Source organism: Megascapheus bottae, chromosome 19 (assembly GCF_031878675.1).
Source record: "Megascapheus bottae isolate mThoBot1 chromosome 19, mThoBot2.hap1, whole genome shotgun sequence".
Lineage (NCBI taxonomy): Eukaryota > Metazoa > Chordata > Mammalia > Rodentia > Geomyidae > Megascapheus > Megascapheus bottae.
The window spans coordinates 1,074,856-1,090,271 of NC_143527.1; positions in this window are offsets into that span (position 1 = coordinate 1,074,856).

A 15,416-nucleotide genomic window follows, 5' to 3' on the forward strand; every position below is an offset into this window, starting at 1 on the left:
TGATAAACCCCTTTCCCAAACAGAGAGAAATAAATACTCCCCACAAAGCGGGTCATGAAGTATATTTTTCCCAGGGAGCTACATTATTTTAAGAAGAGTTCCACGTTTTCGGTTTTTTTTTTTTCATTTTTATTCTCAGGGCCTGGGCGGAGTCTCGCCTGCTCTCCTTGCTGGTCCAGCCATCGCTCACGGGCAGTGGAAAGGGGGAGCCATGTCTGAGCATCAAATCATAGCCCATCGGCTGGCCTGGCACGCCTTAAACGGGAGATGGATGGCGCGCCGCCTTCCCCCGCACGCTGCTCCTGCGTGCTTCTAGCACTTTCTTCCCTTTCTTCTACCTCCGGTGAGAATGCGGGGAGTGTTCCTGTGTCTTCTGAAGGGGGCACCAGGCAAGGCCAAGGCCCTTGGAAGGCTCGAACCAGCAGCGCCACGGCGCAGGGATGCTGGCGGGGCAGATTCGGAGAGGTCAGCAGGCTCAGCCTGGCTTGGGAAAACTTCCTGGCACCCCTTCTCCCCGGCACCCCGTGGCCTCCCTCAGAGTGGCTTGTGCAGAGAATGGATTCCCACCATGAAAGCACGCAGAGCAGGGCTGAGCTCATATTTTCTCCTGCACTTCTTGCTGACCCCCTCGGGCCGTGTCCAGTTCTGCTCTGGAGGAACGTCTCCCATCCCCCAGGCCTCGGGCCATGAGGGTGCGGGGTCTGAGGGGCGTGCACTCTGCATGCAGGCAGGCCCAGACTCTCCAGTCCAGAGACAGGATGTGGACGTCCTCCGCCACTGTGGAAAGGCTGGACAGCAGCGTGAGGGTCCATCCTGCCCCCAAGACACATGAGGTGACAGACATCGGCGGTGCCCACCTGCCTGCAGCCCTTGACTGTAGCCAGCGGGAGACGGAGTCCCTGTCCCGTGGGGCCGGAGCAGGGTGTGGAGAGCTGGAGGGATTGGGATTTCACTGCTGGTGCCGTCATGCTCTCGGCAGTGTGTGTTGCTTTGAAGAAGCAGCTCGGCGAGCCTCAGTTTCCTCGTTACAGCATACAAATGTCTTTTACTCCTCCTCACTTGGTGTGAAGAATGCATCAGAGCAGTGGACAGGCCACAGACGGTTCCCTCTCCCTGGTGAGCTAGCTGAGCACAGAATGGCTTTCTTCCCTAGAGAAAGGGCTAGGAAACTGGAGCAGAGAAGGAAGAAACGGCCGGTCAGCTGGTGGCACCTCACACAGCTTTGCTAGGAGACAAGATGCAAGGCTTCCTCGGCCTTTTCACTTGGGGGGGGGGGGAGCGGAGGCCATTTCTGAGTTTTACCCGAGTCCCCTGGCCTCTTTCTGTGTTTTACCCGAGTCCTCTGGTCTGTTTCTGCATTTTACCCCGAGTCCTCTGGTCTGTTTCTGTGTTTTACCCGAGTCCCCTGGCCTTTTTCTGTGTTTTACCCTGAGTCCTCTGGTCTGTTTCTGTATTTTACCTGAGTCCTCTGGTCTGTTTCTGTGTTTTACCTGAGTCCCCTGGCCTTTTTCTGTGTTTTACCCTGAGTCCTCTGGTCTGTTTCTGTATTTTACCTGAGTCCTCTGGTCTGTTTCTGTGTTTTACCCGAGTCCCCTGGCCTGTTTCTGTATTTTACCCGAGTCCCCTGGTCTGTTTCTGTGTTTTACCTGAGTCCTCTGGTCTGTTTCTGTATTTTACCTGAGTCCTCTGGTCTGTTTCTGTGTTTTACCTGAGTCCTCTGGTCTGTTTCTGTGTTTTACCTGAGTCCTCTGGTCTGTTTCTGTGTTTTACCTGAGTCCCCTGGCCTGTTTCTGTATTTTACCTGAGTCCTCTGGTCTGTTTCTGTGTTTTACCCGAGTCCCCTGGCCTTTTTCTGTGTTTTACCCTGAGTCCTCTGGTCTGTTTCTGTACTTTACCTGAGTCCTCTGGTCTGTTTCTGTGTTTTACCTGAGTCCCCTGGCCTTTTTCTGTGTTTTACCCTGAGTCCTCTGGTCTGTTTCTGTATTTTACCTGAGTCCTCTGGTCTGTTTCTATGTTTTACCCGAGTCCCCTGGCCTGTTTCTGTATTTTACCTGAGTCCTCTGGTCTGTTTCTGTGTTTTACCCGAGTCCCCTGGCCTTTTTCTGTGTTTTACCCTGAGTCCTCTGGTCTGTTTCTGTATTTTACCTGAGTCCTCTGGTCTGTTTCTGTATTTTACCTGAGTCCTCTGGTCTGTTTCTGTGTTTTACCCGAGTCCCCTGGCCTGTTTCTGTATTTTACCTGAGTCCTCTGGTCTGTTTCTGTGTTTTACCCGAGTCCCCTGGCCTTTTTCTGTGTTTTACCCTGAGTCCTCTGGTCTGTTTCTGTATTTTACCTGAGTCCTCTGGTCTGTTTCTGTATTTTACCTGAGTCCTCTGGTCTGTTTCTGTGTTTTACCCGAGTCCCCTGGCCTTTTTCTGTGTTTTACCCTGAGTCCTCTGGTCTGTTTCTGTGTTTTACCTGAGTCCTCTGGTCTGTTTCTGTGTTTTACCTGAGTCCCCTGGCCTGTTTCTGTATTTTACCTGAGTCCTCTGGTCTGTTTCTGTGTTTTACCCGAGTCCCCTGGCCTTTTTCTGTGTTTTACCCTGAGTCCTCTGGTCTGTTTCTGTATTTTACCTGAGTCCTCTGCTCTGTTTCTGTGTTTTACCTGAGTCTCCTGGCCTGTTTCTGTATTTTACCTGAGTCCTCTGGTCTGTTTCTGTGTTTTACCCGAGTCCCCTGGCCTTTTTCTGTGTTTTACCCTGAGTCCTCTGGTCTGTTTCTGTATTTTACCTGAGTCCTCTGGTCTGTTTCTGTGTTTTACCCGAGTCCCCTGGCCTTTTTCTGTGTTTTACCCTGAGTCCCCTGGTCTGTTTCTGTATTTTACCTGAGTCCTCTGGTCTGTTTCTGTATTTTACCTGAGTCCTCTGGTCTGTTTCTGTGTTTTACCTGAGTCCTCGGGTCTGTTTCTGTATTTTACCTGAGTCCTCTGGTCTGTTTCTGTGTTTTACCCGAGTCCCCTGGCCTTTTTCTGTGTTTTACCCTGAGTCCTCTGGTCTGTTTCTGTATTTTACCTGAGTCCTCTGGTCTGTTTCTGTGTTTTACCTGAGTCCTCTGGTCTGTTTCTGTGTTTTACCTGAGTCCTCTGGTCTGTTTCTGTGTTTTACCTGAGTCCTCTGGTCTGTTTCTGTGTTTTACCTGAGTCCTCTGGTCTGTTTCTGTGTTTTACCTGAGTCCCCTGGCCTGTTTCTGTATTTTACCTGAGTCCTCTGGTCTGTTTCTGTGTTTTACCCGAGTCCCCTGGCCTTTTTCTGTGTTTTACCCTGAGTCCTCTGGTCTGTTTCTGTATTTTACCTGAGTCCTCTGCTCTGTTTCTGTGTTTTACCTGAGTCTCCTGGCCTGTTTCTGTATTTTACCTGAGTCCTCTGGTCTGTTTCTGTGTTTTACCCGAGTCCCCTGGCCTTTTTCTGTGTTTTACCCTGAGTCCTCTGGTCTGTTTCTGTATTTTACCTGAGTCCTCTGGTCTGTTTCTGTGTTTTACCCGAGTCCCCTGGCCTTTTTCTGTGTTTTACCCTGAGTCCCCTGGTCTGTTTCTGTATTTTACCTGAGTCCTCTGGTCTGTTTCTGTATTTTACCTGAGTCCTCTGCTCTGTTTCTGTGTTTTACCTGAGTCCTCTGGTCTGTTTCTGTATTTTACCTGAGTCCTCTGGTCTGTTTCTGTGTTTTACCCGAGTCCCCTGGCCTTTTTCTGTGTTTTACCCTGAGTCCTCTGGTCTGTTTCTGTATTTTACCTGAGTCCTCTGGTCTGTTTCTGTGTTTTACCTGAGTCCTCTGGTCTGTTTCTGTGTTTTACCTGAATCCTCTGGTCTGTTTCTGTGTTTTACCTGAGTCCTCTGGTCTGTTTCTGTGTTTTACCTGAGTCCCCTGGTCTGTTTCTGTGTTTTACCCGAGTCCCCTGGCCTGTTTCTGTGTTTTACCCTGAGTCCTCTGGTCTGTTTCTGTATTTTACCTGAGTCCCCTGGTCGGTTTCTGTGTTTTACCCGAGTCCTCTGGTCTGTTTCTGTGTTTTACCCGAGTCCTCTGGTCTGTTTCTGTATTTTACCCGAGTCCCCTGGTCTGTTTCTGTATTTTACCCGAGTCCCGTGGTCTGTTTCTGTATTTTACCCGAGTCCTCTGGTCTGTTTCTGTATTTTACCCGAGTCCCCTGGTCTGTTTCTGTATTTTACCCGAGTCCCGTGGTCTGTTTCTGTATTTTACCCGAGTCCTCTGGTCTGTTTCTGTGTTTTACCCTGAGTCCTCTGGTCTGTTTCTGTGTTTAACCTGAGTCCTCTGGTCTGTTTCTGTGTTTTACCTGAGTCCTCTGGTCTGTTTCTGTGTTTTACCCGAGTCCTCTGGTCTGTTTCTGTATTTTACCCGAGTCCCGTGGTCTGTTTCTGTATTTTACCCGAGTCCTCTGGTCTGTTTCTGTATTTTACCTGAGTCCTCTGGTCTGTTTCTGTGTTTTACCCGAGTCCTCTGGTCTGTTTCTGTGTTTTACCTGAGTCCTCTGGTCTGTTTCTGTGTTTTACCCGAGTCCTCTGGTCTGTTTCTGTATTTTACCTGAGTCCTCTGGTCTGTTTCTGTGTTTTACCCGAGTCCTCTGGTCTGTTTCTGTATTTTACCTGAGTCCTCTGGTCTGTTTCTGTGTTTTACCTGAGTCCTCTGGTCTGTTTCTGTATTTTACCCGAGTCTTCTGGTCTGTTTCTGTATTTTACCCGAGTCCTCTGGTCTGTTTCTTTATTTTACCTGAGTCCTCTGGTCTGTTTCTGTGTTTTACCCGAGTCCCCTGCCTGTTTCTGTGTTTTACTCGAGTCCCCTGGCCTGTTTCTGTGTTTTACCCGAGTCTCCTGGCCTGTTTCTGTGTTTTGCCCGAGTCCCCTGGCTGCAGTGCCCTGTTAGGGCCCCTTGTTAGGGTTCCCTGGCTGGCTGGACCAGCGCCCTTCTCCTTCCTCACCCATGGAGTCCGGGTCCCAGCCTCCTGTGCCTGACATCTTGCGCTACTAAATTCGCATGACAGTCCTGAAACGCTCTCATGATCAGGGACACGGGTGACTTCCCGCCCCTGACAAGCCCCTGTACTGAGTATGATAACAGTTACTTTGTCTTCATCCACGGCCCGAGTATCATATCAATCCATTTGATGATGCAGCCAGCCGAGCCCGGCACTTCTGTATCAATCTTCATAGAGCGCTGGCTGTTGTCTAACAAAAAGCCTGAAATGAGATCACTCAATCACTCCCGCCGCCCAGCCGCGTTCCTGCAGGATTTTAGCTCCCTGTCACTTTCGCTCCCTGGCACACAGAAAACGGGGCTAATTGCAATGGAAATACCTGAACGAGCGCCCTCACAATGGAGCCGACTGTACCAGCGTGCTACGGAATGGAGAGGAAGCAGACTCCCGGGGCACACGGCTAGAAATGAGAGGTTCAGGCGGTGTGTGCAAGACGGAGGGGGATTCTCATTGCTGACATCCCCAAGTACTTTCTGCCGGGGAATCGCGATAGCTGCTTCCTGAAATAAATTTTTATCGCTGTACTGTGCTTTCCCCCCAAAAATGTGAAAGAAAGGAGTCTATTTGATAGTAAATGAAAATAAGAAAGTAAATAAATAAAGTGCCAGGGCTCGTCCCCGATCGTCTCCGTTTCTAGTGTGGTTTGAAGTCCCGCGGGGGTGTAGTTCTCATCAGAACGACACCTGGGAAGCCTAGAAACCCCGTACCCCCCCCCCAATGAATTCAGCAACGCACAGCACTCAGAACATGACAATAAATTTTAGAGCCATGACCAGCCCCATTTGAAAGCACCTCAGATATATCTGGCTTCATGTTTCAAACCCCAAAGCTTTGCAGCCCTTAGACTTAGTTGAGAATCCGCAGTATCTTATTAAGGAGACAGCATGCAGTTTTCAAGAGGAGGAAAAAATACCCAAGTAATTATCAGTGTGAGTGCAGACTGTGGAGTCGACCTTCAATGACCTTGAGCGCGGTGGGTCTCTGTGTGGTGCTGGCCCCCGCCTCCCCTCACACCCGCACAGTCACCCTGCTGGGGGTCCTTTTAAATTTTTCTTTCCTTTCTTTTGCTTTTTGTGTGAGGTGAGCATCATTCTGCTTGTTCTGAGTTAGTCTAGGAATCATTCGTGAGCATATGAGATATTAAGAGACTTTGTCCCCACGGGCAAGTGCCAGGAAGCATGTTAATTATTTCCCTTAATACCAAACCTTTATATTTTAAGTACAGTCTCTCAGAACCCCAGAAGCAGATGTGCAGCGGTATAATACACTCGAGGAGCTAGCTGACAGGGCTAGGGTGCCGATGGGAATCACAGCACCAGGGGCTCCTCATCTGCGGCTAACCGTCTGACCCCTGTTTGGCTTCTGCTACATTTGTTTGTCTCCTGTTTCAGGCAGCAAACGGAAAGAACATCCCAACGTTCTTAATTATTCGTGGCCTAATTTGGCCATCGTTCTTGAAGTGATATTAGAAAGGTGACACCAAAACGCTGAAATGACACCAGGATGTAGGTAGAGCTGAAGTGGACCAGGAGACACAGGAGTCATTTTTGAAAGAGAAAATAGGGTGGGGGGAGGGTAATGGGGACCAAAACATGTGAAAGGGTATCAATGCATGTGAATTAATGCATCTTCTATCTGGCAAATATCATGTAACCCTTTTATTAATTACAACAAAAAAAGAAAGAGAAAATAATTCTTTGTCATGACCTTAGCATGGATGTCAGAGACAGAGATTAGCAAATGCACGAATGATGCATTGTTGTGCTGTACTGCAGCAGTGTGAAAGGTAGGTGAACACATCAAAGTCTCTTCTCTCCACATGCTTCTTCTGGCTCGGGGAAAGCCAAGAATCCTTCCACTACTAAAAACTGAATGACTGGTTTTGCAATGTCACCAATTTATTCAATCATGTAAAGACCACCAGTTCCGTTAAGCTCGGAAGCTCCCACACAGGGGCTGTGGTGCCGGGCGGGCTGTCTGTGTGAGATATGGTCCAATCCACGGCCAGAGTTTTCCTTGTCAGTTTTGATGTATCCACTAATCGCTGCAGGTTGTTTTGCGATGCCCCATGCACTGTGAAGATGGGCTTTTCATATTCTTTATTGTTTTTTACTGACAAAATGTTGCCCAGACTTTTGCAGTTTTGTGAAATGAAACAACACTAAAAACAATATATAATTCAGCCTCATCCGCCTCGTGGCTCCACTTCCCGTGCTACGTTGGGCCTCGATCTAATGAGTTCCTGTTCATTGATCTCTCATGAGCACAGCCTTGGAGATGGAGCTTTTCCAGCCCTGGCTCAGCGCGCGGGGCCCTGGGGCCGTCACAACCCTGTCTGCACAAGTGGGGATACAGCTCCCATCTCCTCACTCCTCCGTCCCCTCACTCCGTCTCCTCACCCGCTCTCCTCACTTCCTGTCTTCTTACTCCATCTCCTCACCCCTCCGTCTCCTCACCCGGCCTCCTCACTTCCTGTCTTCTTACTCCATCTCCTCACCCCTCCATCTCCTCATCCGGTCTCCTCACTCCTCAGCACTTGGGGCTGCCCGGCTGCTGAGCCTCAAACTCCATCTTCCTGTAACCACACAGGTACAGGTACTCTCGCTGGTACAGCGTGGCTTGTGTGGGTGCCCACTGACTTGTGTGTACTGCGTGCATTATCATGTCCTCTCTCTCTCTCTCTCTCTCTCTCTCTCTCTCTCTCTCTCTCTCTCTCTCTCTCTCTCTCACACACACACACACACACACCCCACATCTGCCATCTCAGCCTCTTGTCAGCATAAGTATTTCGGCCCTGTGGCCTCGGTGCATCGCAATGCGCACAATCCACTCGGCTGTGTTTCCTGGCCCGTGGGAAGTCCACTGGACGGGATTACTAACATTTCCAGTCCTGTGTTCTCTGAGGTGGACAGGTGTGAACAGCAGGCGTCAGCACAACCTTCCTGCCTTCCTATTCTCCTGTCTTGACAGTCTCACTTTTATCATGTCTATGCTTTTGGTGTGAAATGAAAATATGCACACGCACACATATGCCCTATGCATGTGCCCCAGATACGGGGGGGCAGGAGGGCGGGGGGCTCAGCGAGGGGCTGCCTCGTCAGGCACGGGGGCAGGAGGGCGGGGGGCACTGAGCGGCCCTGCCTTGTCAGGTATGGGGGGCAGGAGGGCGGGGGGCACTGAGCGGCCCTGCCTTGTCAGGTATGGGGGGCAGGAGGGCGGGGGGCACTGAGCGGCCCTGCCTTGGCAGCCCCCCCCACTTCCTCCTCCCCAGTCTTGCTCTGCTCAGCTTGGCCTTCCTGAAGCTCTTTACTGTGTGGTGCCAGCATGAATTTATGGTCTCCTCTCAGAGTGCTGAGAAAACAATAAATGTTAATATCCCACTGTGCCCATTGTACAAATGAGATAACTGAGACTGAGGGGAATAAGGACCTTCAAGGTCACGGGGCCTGGAGGGCCCCAGCTCTGTATCACGAAACCCCTGCCACCGCCTCCATGAGGCTCAGCCGTCAGGGTCTGGAGGAGGGAGCTGGCTGAGGAGCCGGAGCAGGGTTTGGGCAAGGCAGACGGGGTGGGGAGCACGGGGTGTGGGGGGTGTTTGAAGCAGAAGGGCGCGGTGGGCGGGGGAAGCCAGGGCCTGCGGGCACAGTGAGCCAGGGGTCCTGGGATTTACAAGGCAGCCGCCGAGGCGCCTGCCAGGGTGTGGGGTGTGCACGCAGGCACAGGCAGGCAGACACACGTTATTTGTGTCCACGCACGTGATGGAAGCGCTAGCTGCCGGCACCGAGGTGTGCCAATGGGAATCTCAGCGCGTGGGGCTGGCTCGTCTGCGGCTCGTGGTGGGACCCCTGTCTGCTCCTCAGGAGGCCTGAGGTGGGGCTCCTCTGCTTGAAAGTGACGACCAGGTGTGCGCACGTGTGTGTGTGTGTGTGCATGTGTGTGTGTACAAGCATCTGCGTAGGCATGAAGACATGTGACGAGTGTGCGCGTGGGAAGGGCGGAGTCTCTGGGGGGGTCCCTGAAGACGCTGCCTTTTCCAGCTTAGTGTGACTTCCAGTGTGCGTGTGCACACAGAGGCTTCATGCATGTGTTGTGAGTGCTTGCCTGCGTGTGTGTGTGTGTGTGTGCACTAGTGTGGCATGTGCAAATGTGCACACACGTGTTGTGTGTGTGCCAGGAGGGTCTAGGAGGACTGGGACTCACCCCGTCTCATGCCTGTCCTGTGGCTGTCCTTTCCCAGTGGCCCAAGGAGAGCGGTGCGCAGATGGACAGACACGCAGACATGCAGTGAGACCTGGACCCGAGGAGGCATAGGTCATCTGCTCGATGGCAAAGAGTTTTAGCATGCTCACCAGGTTTCAGGAATCACAGAAGCAGGAATACTTGTCAAAGTGCTGTATTTTTTTTAACTGAGTGCTAGGAGATTCTAAAATCAAATGTTGTCTGGTTTATAAAATTTTAGTCATTTTTTGGTCGAAAGATTATTGCAAATGATTATTGTGCTACAAATGTACTTTCCAGTGTTTACCTCGATTATTCTGAGGAAACTCCAAAAGCTCATGAGCTCTTGCAAGGGTAATATTAACTTTGAAAAGAAATAGACCCAGGGGAAAATGATGCTCAGTGCACCTGAAACCATTCAGATATTTTTAAAATTTCTAATAATAATGCCAACACAAAACAATGCCCCCCAAATCATATGTGTGCAGCTTGTAAAATAAGACACACACACATATATATATCTACACATGCATATGTATCCACATACATATTCCTATCATGCATATACATATATATGTACTTTTCTCAATTACATAAACGTATGCATTAATGAGGACAGGAATAAAAACATCAGGATATCAAGGGGGTGACTTTTACAGGAGTTCAGAGCCACCGGTATATCTTTCTTATTTGTTTTTTGAATTCCATTACTAATGTTCTAATTTTTATCTCCCCAGAAGCAAAATCTAACAACAAAAGACAACAGTGACAACTTTTTTTTGCAACTATCTTTTTATTTATTTATTTATTTATTTATTTATTTATTAGTTTATTTTGGCCAGTCCTGGGCTTGAGCTCAGGGCCTGAGCCCTGTCCTTGGACTTTCTCAAGGCTAGAGCTCTACCACTTGAGCCTCAGCACCACTTCCGGCTTTTTTCTATGTATGTGGTACTGAGGAATTGAACCCGGGTCTTCATGCATGCTAGGCAAGCACTCTACCACTAGGCTAAACTCCCGGCCCAACAGTGACAGCTTTTAACAAGAGGAGTGCTAGCTGGCCCGAGCTAGCTCTGGAAAGGGCTGTCTTGGAGGAATGGAGGAAGGCCTCTCTCTCTGGAGCCCTGTCTGCCCACCTTCCCAGTGCTGCAGGCAGATGGACGCAGAGCGGCCAGCCAACGCGAGGCCACCCCAACCCTGGGCCCTCCGCCTGCCCCTGTCAGACACACACTGAGCATTTTCCTGGGAGGTATTTGGCGCGATCCACAGCATGCTGGAGATAAGGTGCCTGGACTTTCTGTCGTCGATGCTCCGTGAGTCCATAGAATGGATGGTCTCGTGGTGCTCAGCCGCTCCTCCGGGCTGGGGTGATGGCTCCGTGTCTAATGAGACCTGTGACGCACACAGTCAATGCGCCAGCATGCGAAATGTGTGTGCACCACCGCGGCAATTAGAACATTGGCATTTGAATTTGCTGACTTTCTTGCGCCTAAATTTGTAACCTTAACTTCGCCCTAACATGTTTTCATGCCTAGTTTCACTGCTCCCCCCATTTTTTAAAGTAATAGAACAACAACAACAACAACAACAACAACAACAACAACAAAACAACAACGAAAAACCCCAGAGAACTCTTGGATTTGCAGAGCCGGTTTCCAGGAGCTGTGCAGGTCTCCCACGGAGGAGACGCTGAGAAGCGCCCCGCCCAGCTGTCCCCCCAGCTGTCCCCCCCAGCTGTCCCCCCCAGCTGTCCCCCCAGCTGTCCCCACCCAGCTGTCCCCCCCAGCTGTCCCCCCCAGCTGTCCCCCCCAGCTGTCCCCTCCCCTCCCGGCCCTGACCCTCGCCAGCTGCCCCGGGCAGAGCTTCCCTTTCTCCCCTCTGCAGATCCACAGCTGTACTGCACAGGGGCCATGCAGGTCTCCGAACTCTTGGCTTTGTCACAGAGGGGCAGCTGTGCGGGCACTGGAGTGAGGTAGTATTTTCTCCCTCCATCAATGTTGTTTCCAGTTTTGAGAGTTTGTAACTTCTGTCCAGCCCATGATGACACCAGGCAGTTTGGACTGCAGTGGTCCTGGGTGAGCATTCCAGCCTTGGCTTCTGGGCAGCTGGCTGGGCCACCATGGCCTCCCTTCTCGCTGTGCCATCCCCAGTCTCCCCCGCGTGAGCCCGCAGCCCTCCACTTGTCAAACAGTGGGGAGAAGAGCCTTGCAACGCGGGGTCTTTGAGTCCAGGGCAGAGCACTGGGCTCTGGGGGCCTCAGGTCCCTTCCAGGACAAACGTGAGCTCGTTTCTCCATGCTGAGACTGAGGATGAACACCACAGGCCATTGTCTGCCATGCTGCTGGATGGATGGCCAGCTCTGGCCCTCGGGCCCCAGGGAGGGCCAAGGTAAGCCTGGCTGCCATCCCGTGGCCTCTGTGGTGGGGTGGGGCCTGAGCCTGGTCCTCTGCCTCCCCCCAAGAGCCCTGGCCCCAGCCTCTGGGTGAGTGTTTGGCAAGCTGCGGTGAAGGTCGGCCTGCAGGATGGAGGTTACTCACGGAAGGACTTCCCCCAGTTGGTGAAAGTTGCTTTTGAGAGTAGGGGTGTGCCTTAAATAGTATTAAATCTCAGATTCTATACGAAAGCCCAAGATTGGTGGGGGCAGGATACATGTGTACATTCCACACATACATGCTTTCTATGTGTATCTATGTCCGCTCAATATTTAGAATGTCAGTGTTTCTATTTCCAATGTACTCTTTCTGACAAAGCTGGAGCAGTTTCACAGTGCGTTAACAAACGAAAGTCATCACGACTTTTCAGTTAATGTTTCATAATACTTTCTGTATTTCTATATCATTGCCCATCCTTTATCAATACTTTTGGAAATTAAATAGCATTTAATGGATCTGTCCTTGCTTAGGACTATTGCGTTGGGGTTGGGGTTGTTATTCGGTGTTACTAGGATCGTTTGGAACAATGGGTACTTCACGTATCGTATCTGTAGTATATATATGTGCATGTCTTATCTTAGGCTTGTCACATGTGAGACATTAGCTCTTCAAATCAAGGCGCCTGATCTCAGGGACCACTTCAGAGGGGCCCTGACGTTCTGCTGCTGGCTGGAGTGGGGAGCGGGAGCTGCACCCCTGTCAACGCTGCCCCCACGAGGACTCCGCTCAGACTTCAGGTTCTCACTTGGAAAGAGATGGGTGTGAGCCAAGGACCTGACCCTGGCTCTGAGCAGGCCGTAGTGGGGAGAACCTGAACAGGCCGTGGAGGAGAACCTGAACACCCCGCGGTGGGGAGAATGTGAATACACCGTGGCGGGGGGACCCGAACGGGGGGACCTGACCCTGGCTCTGAGCAGGCCGTGGAGGAGAGGACCCGAGCATTGTCTCGTTTGGTTCCAGGACAGTCAGCAGAAGGGATGGACTGAGCTGGCACGTGAGCTGCAGGGCAGAGCATCTTCATGCAAGACGTCCAGGACCCTTGCTTCCCCAGTGTGGGGACTTGGGGGACAAAGAGCTGATGCACCTTAGTTTAAATCGTGTGTAGATGGTCACAGGAAGCTCACACGTGTCGATAGCGTGAGTGACCATATCCCTGTTCAAAACGTATTTTTCCTGCTCTTCCTTTCCGAGTGAGGAGATGCAGCGAGGCCCAAGGCCAGCTCCAAGCAGCGGGCAGCGAGGTGTGCTCAGGGCAGAGTGCACCCCTTCCCCCAGCCACCCACCCGGAGCGGTCCACGACAGCCCCGCTGCGGCCCCAGCCTGCATCTGCTGCTTCACTGTGGAGGAGAGGGCGCCCCACAACCACGCCAAGGAAATGGCCGGCCGTCGAAGGAGCTGTCCAACTATCTGGCCAGGTCTGAGTGGCGTGGCTGTATACATCGATGGTCACCTCACGATCTCTCGGCAGGTATTAGACACGGAGGTCAGGTGGGGTAGGTCCAGTCCCGAGCCACAGGCCTGCCAGTCACACCAGGCCTGAGGCCCACGTCGCAGTGTCAGGGCCGCTCCAGCCTCTTCCCGTGCACCCCCCAGGCTGGGACTGTCAACGTCTGGTGTTCACGATTCTCAGAGCTCCTCCACTCGTATGCACTGTGAAGTCGCAGGCCCGGGCTGTGCCGGCACCTTACCCCGCGCGGAGGCTCCGCGGTTAAATTATCCGTGGTATTGGCAGCTCGCAGGTCGTTGACTATCCCAATTTAATCTGGGCAGGACAGGACATTTCTAATAATTAATACTGTAATAACACTTAATGATCTGCACTCATGCAATCTGAAAATCCAGCTAATGGTGCAGTTTTACTGATTGCACAAATAGCAAGTTTTAAATGTGTCAAGTGCTGCTATTTCGGCATCCCAGTGCCAGGCAGGAGGCCCTGCCCAGGGGCTCCGTGACCCTGGCCCGGCCTGGTCTCCTGGGAAGGCTGCGTGGCCTGGAGCTGGGGCAGCGGACGGCACGGGGCTGCTTCCTGCCGGTTTCAGAGCTGCGCTCCGAGTGGCTGAAGAGGAGCCAGGCTGCACACAGAAGTAGGGCGCGAGGCCTCCACCAACGCCTTGGAAGGGAATTCACAGGAGAGTGTGCCGTGTCGTCCCCGTCCCCTCCTCGCCTGCCGTTGGTCACCGCGAATCCGTCCTCACAGCACCTCCGCTGGGCCGGGGCTCATCATGACGGAAGCTCCCGAGGTCGGCGTCCTGCTTTCTTCAGAGCCCTGGTTTCATCCTGATCTATTTGAATGGGGAAAACACTGAATTTTCTGCCACCGTCATGTTCATAAGAGCAAAAGTGAATCGACTCAGTTTCTAAGTGTGGTGGATGGAATGTGGACGTGGGTCTCACTGTGGTGCCGGCTCTCTCGGGAGGAGAACCTGTAGTCATTATCTTCCACCACGGGAATGAGATACCAAGCAAAGCACAAGGAGCCTGAGCCTGTGAATCCACCTTCTCCTCCTCTTCCTCCCCTCCCTCTGCCACACCCTTGGGAGGCGGCCCAGGTGCTCTCCTGGCAGCTCTGCTCACTCCAGCACACAGATCCAGTGCCCTGCAGGTGATGCGGGTTCACAGGAGGGAGGGCGGTGTAGGTGCTGCCTGTGGCAGAACACGACATTGGCCTTGCAAAGCCCTGAGTCTCACAAACACCACCAAGTCCAGACGGCCTCTGCTGTGTTTCCGACCCGCCCTGCTTCCCAGGCTGCCTTGGCACCAGGGTGCCCGTGGATGGTGACAACTGGAAGTGTGCTGCATCCATCTCAACGCGGGGTGAGGACGGCTTCCCGCTGCCCCCTCCTCCCCGCTGTGCCTGCACAAGCCTGGCAAAGGGAATGTCTGTGAGTTGGCTGGCATGAGCAGAGGCCACTGAAGAAGTCGGGGGGAAGACACGGGATGGGGGGAGACACAGGAGGCTCCCCGCCTCCTGGTGAGGTCAACGAGGTAGAAAGCTAACCAACTCCAGCCGCACCCAGAGCCCTGCCCTGTTTCCGGGAAGCTCGGCTCTCGGGGCTGGCCCCCGCCCAGGCCAGCATTCCAGATGGGTGTGCAATCAGGCTCTCCCGACCAGTGAGAAATACGTGGGCTCTAGGAAAGAGAAAATAGCTATTCACCTTTCTTCTGTCCATTGCTCGTCTGCTAAGCTCAGTGTATCCTGTATCTAGCAGCGCTCTAGCATCTATAGGTCTACATATCATCTCTCACTCTATTCTATCATCATCATCACTGTCTATTTATTCACTGTTTCTATCATCTATTTAGCTCTGTATCTTCTATTATCATACCTATAATCTTTGTGTCTAATATTTATCAATCTATTTTATCTATAGCTATCATCTGTTTAACATCTATTGTCTACCCACCTATCTTTTGATACTGTCTGTTCATCCATCTAATCGTCCATATGCCATCTGTTTTATTATTTATCTATCTCTGTATATCACATACCAATCATCAGGCCCTTGTCAACTTTTTATCAGTCTATATCATCTGTCTGTCTGTCTTTCTATCTATCTGCCCACACACTTCTCACGTGCTCCTCCCTCCTTCTTCTCCCCTCTCTCTCTTTTACTCAGGTGGAGTCCACCAGAGTGGACACTGGCCCTGTGTGCTCATCAGAGCGCCCCCTCCTGGGGCCACCGGAAACCCACACAGCTGCCTGGGCTACAGGCAGAGTACAGTTGTCAGGGACCAGGATAACT